The sequence below is a fragment of the Pinus tabuliformis genome, chromosome 5_2 (assembly GCF_031772625.1).
Source record: "Pinus tabuliformis cultivar Carrire ecotype Pingquan chromosome 5_2, CPIR1, whole genome shotgun sequence".
Lineage (NCBI taxonomy): Eukaryota > Viridiplantae > Streptophyta > Pinopsida > Pinales > Pinaceae > Pinus > Pinus tabuliformis.
Genome location: NC_142306.1, coordinates 241,109,275 through 241,120,130, shown reverse-complemented (window position 1 = coordinate 241,120,130; position 10,856 = coordinate 241,109,275).

The following is a 10,856-nucleotide window of genomic DNA, read 5'->3' as shown; positions in this document are numbered from 1 at the left end:
GAAAGGAATGCGCTAATGTAAATGCTTGCAGAAGCAAAATCAAATGAGAACTTGCAACTTCCAATGATTAATGATGTGCATATATTACTCTAAAAATACATTTCTTCATCCACAAAATTAACTGAGTAATGAAGCTAAATTACTAGAAGTAAATACATATGATAATAAAATCTTTTTGGTATTTCTCTTTTATGAGTGCTCTAAAATCAAAACAACAAATGATTAAAATCACACAACTGAGATGTAACTATTCTAATTGAGAAAAAGAAAATTGTATGAAATTGCAAACTGAATGCAAGAACTATCTATCAATGTAATAAAAAAGAGACTAATAAAAACTAACTATTCTTACAACTCTCCAGGGGTCCTCCCATGAGCGTAAGTTTGTCACTGGTTAAATGATTTCTCAACCACACATTGAAAGTAGAGGATATACTAATTCAAAACAGAGTTTCACAATACTGGAAATAAACCACAGCATACTTAACTTTCGAACTAAAATTTTTGGTTTTTCCTTGTGGCTTTTATACAATTTTTCATAAACTAAATTAAGAATCTTATGTTGAGAGGCAATGAAACTGTTTTGCCATCTAAGAGGTAAATGTAAATCGCAACTTTATCTCCTCATGATTTGCTACTGAAAGAGAAAATCATGAGGGATTATTCTTGATTCATATCCTCATGATCTAACAAGTCTCCCGCACGCTCACCTGATCTCATCATGATCTCCTTCCGCACTTTGCTTAACCGTTGCATCGTCATAACCATAGTTTGACTTTGGGTTTGAAGCTTAGATCTCCCAATCTCAGTAGCCTTCCAAGTCATGCCAATAGGTGGTCGTCTATGTGGTAAACATTTGTAATTTTCAGATACATTTCATCCCTTCATTGATGCATTACAACCTGTCTAATCATGGATATGTCTATGGAATTCAACATTAGCCACGGAATGATCAAGATTTTGTAATTGTAGAGATGTTTTCATTATAATTCATAAAGAAACATATATTTTAAAACATGGATGATTAATACCTTTATATAAGCTCAAATAAGTCTAAGATGACCTTGATTAGGTTGAGACTGTTGCAAAATGGTCACAAAAAGATAAAGGAGAGGGAAAAAGGTAGTAAAAAAGGAAACGATTTCAGACTTCAACATTCCCCCACACCAAAGGTCTTGCATGTCCTGATGCACTAAAAATTCAAAATTGGTTCTTCTTTCTTCTTCAATGTAAGATTTCTGAAGCTTGTGCAAGCACATCCATATTAGTGCTTTCCTTTCTCTTTTTAATGTTGAAGGTAGCCATCGGTCTCTTCATCAGAATTTTCCTCTACAATCCCATATATTATTCTTAAGGAACCTATTGTTTTCTTTGAGTTTCTTGTTTTTATTGTACTAGTGGCAGAGATGGAAAAGTATGTTATCATTCTGAGTTCTTAATATTTCATTTTGTACCTTGTATACTTCCCTTTCATGTGTAATATGCTTATTAAGAATTTTTGGCTCATATATGTCCTGTTTCATAGAATTCTCATGTCTATGGTCTGAAAAAGGGTTTTCATTGAATGCATTTTCTCGATTATGAGAGGAGCTTACCTTCTGTTGCACTCTTGCTAAATTGGATCAATGTATGGTCTTCTCCTTATTGGGCTCACTGTGTGAGGTGGTGTCCTATATTCTTCTCCTTCAAGACTCATCATTTCTGGAGACTATATATTTGAGAGTTTAAAAATTCGTCTGCTTCTTCTTAGCTTTACCCTTAACTCTGTAATGTTCTGACTTTTCCTCTTTTTGCCAATTTTTTCTTGTTTCTCTTTCTCTGGTTCTTCATGATATTTAGGTGGTTAAGAAACTGAGTTGCCTTACTTCCTTCCAAGACTTTGTTTTTCATTTTTTTGTTTACATTCACTGAGAGAGTGGAGTGTTATCTTCAAACGGGCCTTCTGGTGCCGTTGTTTCATTTTGCTCTGAACTATATTTTTCAATTTCCTCTTTATGGTTAGGGTTTGGTAATGACTTGTGTCGACTTCTTGTAATTATTTTGCTTGTTTCTTCTTCTTGAACTTCTACAAAGTGGTTACAAACTAGAAAATGTTTCCAATTGTCTCCCTTAGCTTCTAAATATGCTTCTATGAGAATTTTGATAAGTCCATGATGGTAGAGGGAATTATCAATGGATTTAGACTCTCTCTGTATACTAGATTCCATATTTCTAAGACTACAGAGCAAGAAGTAGGGAAAATTGATTTCATTTCCATCAATAAAATGCATCAGGAGTTGAGCATGATAGAAAAACATGGTTCTGAACCTTCCTTCACAAGTTAAAATTTTCGAGATACCCAACAATAAATTTCTACATTTCCCTTTTAATGTTGTAACTAGAATTCCTTTTTTAAAGATGGATATATCTATACCTAGTTCTTTAAGAAAGTTTACCCAGTCACTCTCCTTGATTTTCCTATTCTTGAACCAACTTTCACTATTTCTGGGAAATTCCATATCTTCTTCCATTATAGACTCTATCAAGATAAGATTGATGTTGCCAATTTCTTCCTTGACCCCATCAAAAGCCCAAGCAAAATCTTTGGTCACCTCCATCTCATGCTCGTCAAATTTTTAAAAGAAACTAAGCCACCCTACTTGCTGCAACTGTTATCTGACTCTCAAGTATGCTTGAAGAAACTTGATTATGTTTGGTTCAGACTGGACGATGATACCATAGTGGAGAGAAGTCTTGGTCCTCGACTCTTTCCTTTCGACAGGGATGATTGAAGGTTGATACAAATGGAATGATACAAGTTGAATAGTGAGGGTTTCATAATGGATTGAAATCAAATGAGATGGAATGAAATTATAACAGAGTAAGGTGGTCGCAGAGTAATTATTTTGTGATAGGACTAAACCTTTTCATATAATCAACCATGATTTTTAGATCTGATTTCATAGGATCGGTGGGATGTGTATAGATTCAAGCGGATTTGATGTGACTGATTGAGTAATGATGATGGTGGGGTGTAACGGCTATGATTTTTGGGTAGTTTTATAAGGTCTTTTTAATGGTTCAAGCTTTTTAATAAAATCATCTCATGAATTAAAACCTAATGTTCTTATATTAAAAATAATTCAACATCCTACATACCTTTGCTTGTGTATTCCTTTGATATTCATTTGTTATGGATTTTCTAATGTTGATGTAGATGTAGAATTCAGACTTGGCTACAGAATTGAAGATCAATTGTAGAATGACATAAATTTTGTTGTTTGATCAGAGAAATATTCTTTATTGTTGCTATTTTTTTGGTAATCAGTGAAGAAAATTGGTCTTAAAAAGTATTGCTTACTACATTAAATTTATTATAAAAAGAAATAGGGAAAATATAAGGGAATTATGAAAATCTAAACCACCAAGGAGTCTTGGTTTTCAGTTAATATTTTTTGTATAAGTATGCCAACATAGTTGGTTTTCATGCTTATACCTTTAATTTTTTTATATTCTTTTATTTATTTTATTCTATATATATATATATATATATATATATATATATATATATATATATATATATATATATATATATATATATATATATATATATATATATATATATATATGTAATAAGAAAAATTACAATGATGTTGGAGAATGAGGAGAAAAATTTCCTTTCCTGACCAACCTGAATTCAGAATTCTCTTGTAAATATTTGACAAGCACTTCCTTTGTTAGTGGTCTATGATACAACCTTAATCTATGACCATTAACAAGGAAAGTAACTTGTTCATCATCAATAGTTTTGACTTTGACTGCTTCATTATAAAAAATAGTATCAATATCATAAGTTCTAGCCAATGAGTTTGGAATTTCCCTTGAAATTCTTTAAATTTGGAATAAAAAAGAAGAGCCTAGTCACCTTGCTTTAACTTTCAAGCTTTGATAAATTTATCGTGCCATTTTGATCTTTGTTGTTGAACTATGTTGGTTCTTTAGATAGCATTTTTTCAAATCTCATCTAGTTCATTCAATTGTGCTAGTCTCTATTTTTGAGCTTCCAATAGATGAAGGAACAATTTAACTGTTGTTCTAAAGGTATCCATTTGGAACTCAATTGGAAACAAAACTTGCTTCCCATAGACAAGCTCATAAGGATTATTCCCAATTGTGTTTCTCCATGTGGTTCAATATGCCATCTTGTAATTCTACCATTAGTAATTGGTTTGTTCATTAGATATATAATGACGAAAATTATTAATGGCATTGATTCGGATTTAAACATGAACGCAATAAATTACAAAGGTAACCATAAAAAGAGATATGCCGCGAAAATAATACTTCATTTCATTAATGTAAAATACTGAAATATGGTTGCAAATAGAAATGGAAACAAATCAGCTAGGGCAATGGTAGCTTATCTCTGAGAAGAGATGTGGTAGCTACATGCCTCTGAATTGTGTTACAACGAGGCTCGAAGGCCTATTTATTGTTGATAAACAATTGAAAACCATTCACATCCCAAAACCTAACCCTAGAAGATGAAACACCAAATTATAAGCCCCGTTTTAGGTAAGTTGGTACATCAACTTCTCGGGGTCGTAACTTTGCCCCGTTTTGGGTAAGTTGGTACATCAACTTCTCAGGGTCGTAACTTTGGCACCTGATCTCCACTTGACGCGTAAAATAGCTTGTTAAAAAGGTCTATCCAAGAACTACAACTTTGGGTGAGCAACATCGGTCCATGGACCCATGTTGCTCCCAGATTTCCCAAAAAACGTTGTTTAGGGCCTCAAAATGGCTTTGGAAGTTCAAGACCCGAAAAACTGCTAAAATAGTAAATAGTGCTATAATTACGGAAACTGAAAAACTGAAAGAGACAGTTGTGGGGGTCCAAGTGGGATAGGCGGGTGGCCACAACCATCCACCTGGATCATTCCTCCCCCCTTAGGAAGCAATGGTCATCATTGCGTTGAGTTCCTCCATCTGCTGAACCTAGTCCCTGGTGAGCTGTTCTGCAATCTCTGATGTGTCCAGTAATGGTGGGAAGCATGGTCAAGGGAAGTACACTTTGAACACTTGGTGCAGGTGAAGAAATGGAGGAATGTTGTTCTCCAAAGCATTCCATAGCCCTGGTAATGGTGTATGGACCATGTCGGCATGGTCGGAGCTTCTGATGGGGTCTTGTAAGGAGTTCTTTCTGCATATGCAACCAAACTTTGTTGCCCACCTGAAGCTTGTGTGGTACCCCTGTGGGTGAGGAGAAGTTGTTCCTATGTTTTGTCATGACCGCATCCCTTTGCTATTGCTACTACTACTGCATGGAGGAACCCTTTTCGGGGATCATGGATGTGGCAACGATCTTCCCCTTACTTTGGGAGTGAACCAGACAAAAAATAAATTTCCTAGTCTATGAGATGAGCTTGCTGCCTTTCTTGGTAGTGATCAAAGAGGTGGTAGTAGGTGGGACTACCTCCGGTATCCTGTATAATGAATTACACAAAGAAATAATGACAGCATGAGGCCTTGACTAATACACAGCATGTCGTCTCCACAAGTATGGCTAGCCTAATAGTACATCACAAATATCCAGAGGTGTAACATCACACAATACCCCATCTGTGAAGGGTTTGATGTTATAGGAAAGGCGGCACTACTGACGAACTTTGAGATCTCGTCCTTCATGAAGCCACCCGATACTGTATGACTGCGGTTGTGGTGTAGTCGGTAGGCCCAACCGCTTCACGACCCCTACTGAAATGAGGTTCTTTTGGCTGCCACTATCGATAATGAATTGTAGCGGCGAACCCTTCACCCACATCTTTGAGTGGAAAAGACGCTCCCCCTCCTTGTGGTCTTCGGGCTCATTCTTCTAGATCTTTTCGGTGGCAACAGTGATGCTGGGCTCCACATCAATGATTTGCATCCCTTTTCCTTTCCCCTTGTCGGGTTCTGACTCAGGGTTAGAACATGCATCTGATTCTGAAACCTTCAACTCGGCCACCAGCGACTGTTTGGTATGACACTCACTTTTGTTATGAGTGGGACTCTTGTGGAACTCACACCACTTTCCTGTGTCCTTCTTCGACTTCGTGGTGTTGTTCTTTTCTTGCGGCTTCGACGGGTTTTCTTGGGTAACCCTGCCTTGGCTTTGTTCTTTGGTATTTGGATTTGTAGATCCAAAGTCTCGCTTCTTCTGTTTTAACTTTTGCTCGATTTTGACAGCGTATCGGTACGCTGTGCTGAGCGAGGAGATGTTTAGGAACTCCATCTCTTCCTGGATGTATCTGTGTAGGCAACTGCGGTATTTGAGTACCAAATGCAGCTCAGAGTCCTTGATACCCAACTGTGTGCAAAGGGTATGAAAAAATTTTGTGAACTCTAGCACATCTTGGTCCCTTCCTTGTTGCAGTGTGATCCACTTTATGTATTTGTCCTCGTAGCTTTTGACGGGGTAGTACTGCTCTTTGATGGCATCTCAGAATGAATCCCAAGTGGGTGTGGATGAAAATAGTGAGCCCATACTTTCATCCTTCTGCTCATAGTAGGTTTCCCACCAGTCCTTGATATGGGGGGCTGCTTTAAGAAGAGAGAAAACAATCTTTTCCCGACTTGAAAATTCATGAACAAAAAAATACCCATCTGGCAGATTTAACCATTTATCTACAACATCTGCGTCTATTTGACCCTCGAAGATGGGGATTTCAAAATTAACTTGTACCTTAAAGGGCGTGGCGTTTCCAGAGTAGTTGTTGGAAGCCGATGCATCGCCTCTGGGTAGCCGCTGAAGGATCTGCGCAAAGTTGTCCATCATAGTGTTCCTTTGTCACTCGAGGGCTTCTTCGAGCAAGATTTTGATAAGATCTCCTACCCCCTAATATTTCTTCTCATCCACTATGGGAGGCCGTTGGGATTTGTGAGGTTGGTCTTGCAAAGGTTCGACCAGTTCAAGCCCTAACTCCTTATATCCCGAGCTCATTGGGGACATGCAAAGAAAAATAGAGAAAAATCAGACCCCTCTGATACCACTGATCTGGATTTAAACAAGAACGCAACAAATTACAGAGGTAACCATAAAAATAGAGATGCAGCGGAAATAATACTTCATTTCATTAATGTAAAATATTGAAGTATGCTTACAAACAGAAATGGAAACAAATCAGCTAGGGTGATGGTAGCTTATCTCTGAGAAGAGATGTGGCGGATACATGTCTCTGAACTATGTTATAATGAGGCTCGAAGACCTATTTATTGTTGAGAAACAATGGAAAACCATTCACATCCCAAAACCTAACCCTAGAAGATGAAACGCCAAATTGTGGGCCCCGTTTTGGGTAAGTTGGTACATCAACTTCTCGGGGTCGCAACTTTGGCATCCGATCTCTGTTTGACGCATACAATAGCTCATTAGAAAGGTCTATCCAAGCACTACGACTTTGGGAAGAAAAACATTGGTCCATAGACCCATGTTGCTCCCATATTTCCCAGAAAACGTCGTTTAGGGCCTCAAAATGACTCTGAAAGTTTAGGACCTGAAAAACTGCTAAAAATAGTAAATTGTGCTATAATAATGAAAACTGAAAAACTGAAAGAGACAGTTGTGGGGGTCCAAGTGGGATAGGTGGATGGCCACCAACATCCACTTGGATCAGGCATGTACAACAACTAAAAACTCATTTTATGTTACAATGTAATTTAACTCAACTGGAGTCAAATTTTTGTTTGTATAATAGATAGCATAAGGAGTTAAATATTTTTGTCCCAACACAACTCCTAAATTTGTATCTGACGCATCAGTAGAAATAAGGAATGGAGAGACCAATTAGCTCCTCTTAAAAATTGTTCTTTGGTAATCTTTTGTTTCAATGTCTCAAATGATTTTTGGTGGTCATAGTTCCATACAAAGTTCCAATCTTTTGTAAGAATTTTGAAAAGTGGAGAGGTTGTTTTTTTGAAATTTTCTATGAATCTTCTATAATGTCCTCCAAATCTGATAAAACTTCTAACATCTCTTTGACAAACAGGAATTGAAATTTTAGAAATTACTTCTACTTTAAATGTATCCACTTTAATTCCATCACTTGAAATATGGTGGCCTAAAACAATCCCTTCATTGAACTTCATAAAACATTTCTCATGGATTAATGAAAGGCTTTCCTCTTTACATCTAATAAGAACCTTTTCCAATTTTTCAATAGCTTCCTTAAAAGTATCTCCATACACAGTAAATTCATCCATGTGTACTTCCACACAATCATGAATTAGATCAGAAAAGATACCTAAAACTGCTCTCTAGAATGTGGCAAGCACATTACATAATCCAAAGGGAAGTACCCTATAGGCATATGTTCCCCATGGACATGTAAAAGTAGTTTTATCTTGATCTTCTAGTGCTATTTGGATTTGGTTATATCCGCTAAAACCATCTAAAAATGAAAAATACTTCTTCCCTTCCAAGGTATATAATAATTGATCTATAAAGGGTAATGGAAAATGATCTTTCAAAGTAGCTTTGTTTAATTCCCTATAGTCAATACACACTCTCCATTTTCCATTTTTATTTGGAACAATCACTAAAGGTGACACGCATTGGCTATTTGGTATTGGATAGATGAAATTCATATTAAATAACTTTTGTAATTCCTCCTTAATAATTTCTCTCAGATTAGGGTTCATCCTTCTGTATGGTTTTCTAATTGGTTTGCCATTTTCCTGGATATAAATATGATGCATACAAGTTTTAGGATCAATCCCTTCCATATTAGTATGCTTCCATGCAGAAGAAAAAGAGTGTTTTTGTAGCATCTATATCAATTTCCTCTTTTGAAATTATTCCAAATTATTATCAATATTCAATGTTTTATACGAAAAATTTTCTACTTGAGTTACCAATCTTTTCCATAATGTAAATTTATTTGGTGAGATGATAAATATTCAATATTGCATTTCCCTTAAAAAAAATTATCTTGCTCACAGTATGAATAAGAATCGTTATTATTCATTAAATTTATCAATTGATCTTCTTCATCTAATTGTGAAAGAATATAAACTGGTTGCATATCATCAAAGTCTTCATTCTCATCATCTATCCAAATTTCATGTTCTACTTCATTTATTGTTTTTGCAGGAGGATACACGGTGAATTTCTTAGAGTAATTCCCATCAAAGATGTACATATCACAAGATCTAGAACTTACGAATGCATTAGTTGTAGATAGCCATGGTCTACCAAGGATTAATGGATGGCCTCCTAAATTACTTTTAGGAGTTAATATCATGAAATCTACAGGATATTCCCAAGAATATAGAGAAATGGACACATCTTCTAATACACTATATAGTTTGATAACAAATCTATCTACAAACTGTAATAATGTATGGATATATTGAATATTAGGAAGATTAATTTGATCCATTGTATGTTTACTCGTAATATTGATGGTTGCTCTTTTATCAATCAAAGTGTTCGGAATTTCAATACCATTGATATGAATTTTCACAATGGGGCTACCAGGATCTAGATACTTTTTAACAATAGGTTTTTCCATCATAATATCAACAATTTTTTCCTACCAATTGGATTATTTTAACATCTTTTCTTTTTCTTCCTATTTTTCTAATGCATATCTCCTTAATAGTTTTTGCAAATATTTGTATTTCCTTTATAGCTTGGAGTAAAGGAATTTTGATGCAAATATTCTTAAGTTCATCTAGCATATTGTAGTATGGTAAAACAATTTTCCTTTCTATTCCTTGTTGGGTTGTGTTATATTCTTTCCACATAGTTAACAGGGGGTTTGAAGGGCACCCGTAACCCCACTTTACGGGGTCTAGGGCAGCGCCCTGGAAAATTTTGGTTTTGGACCCTGTGTTAGGTTGGGCAGACCCACCTATGGTTTTGTGCATGTTTTTTGCACATGTTTTTTTGGACGCGATGGTTTTCGGTCCATGGTATTGGACGCGATGGTTTTCGCTCCATGGTATTGGACGTGATGGTTTTCTGTCCATGGTATTGGATGCTTCGACATGTATAAATATGTATTGTAACATTGAAAGGAACATAATGAAAAATCAAGCTGATAGTCCCGATTTTGGGATTCAGGGGAAAATCTCTCTGTATATGTGTTTTATGTGTTATGCTCTTGCATTATTTATTTTCTATGTTTTAGAATTTGTATGCAGGTAATTTCTGTACGGGGTTAAAACCTACATTCCTTTATCAATTTTGAACCTTTCAGGAAAAGGTGGATCCCACAAAGAAATAGAAAGTTGTTCTATTAGAGGAACTGTAGGAGCTTTCTTTATTTTCTCATCCTTTGATTGTATAGGAACATCTTTCTTTAGAGGAATATGTTCTTGATCAAGATTTGCATCTTTTTCATGACCTTCATCCTCTTTAGATTTTTGGATGGCGATTATTGGTGACTTCTTTTGAAAAACCCTACCAGTTCTAAGTTGAGAATCCATGGATATCTTACCATGGATTCTAATTTCCTCTTGAGTCTTTGCTTCCCACCAAACTAGTGCAGATCCTTCTAGCCTCAGTGAAGCCAACTGGATCTTTATGTCGTCTTCTTGAAGGTTCTGAATTCTATAGTATACCTCCAACTGCCGAATCTAATTGTCCAACTTTTCTGCATTCACCTCTCCATTGTACATGTGAAGTTCAAATTTTATGTCCAATTTAAGTAATGGAGTCTTTCCTTTTTTGGGTTTTTGAATGAGTATGGGAAGTTTCAGTGGTGGTAGTGGAAGATGATGTTGTGTGAGATGATGGAGATGATGAGGATGGTGGAGATGGAGGTGGATTTCCACCATTCCCTTTGGAATCCTTCTTCTCATCTTGTTTGTACTCTAAGCTTCCTTCTCCATGT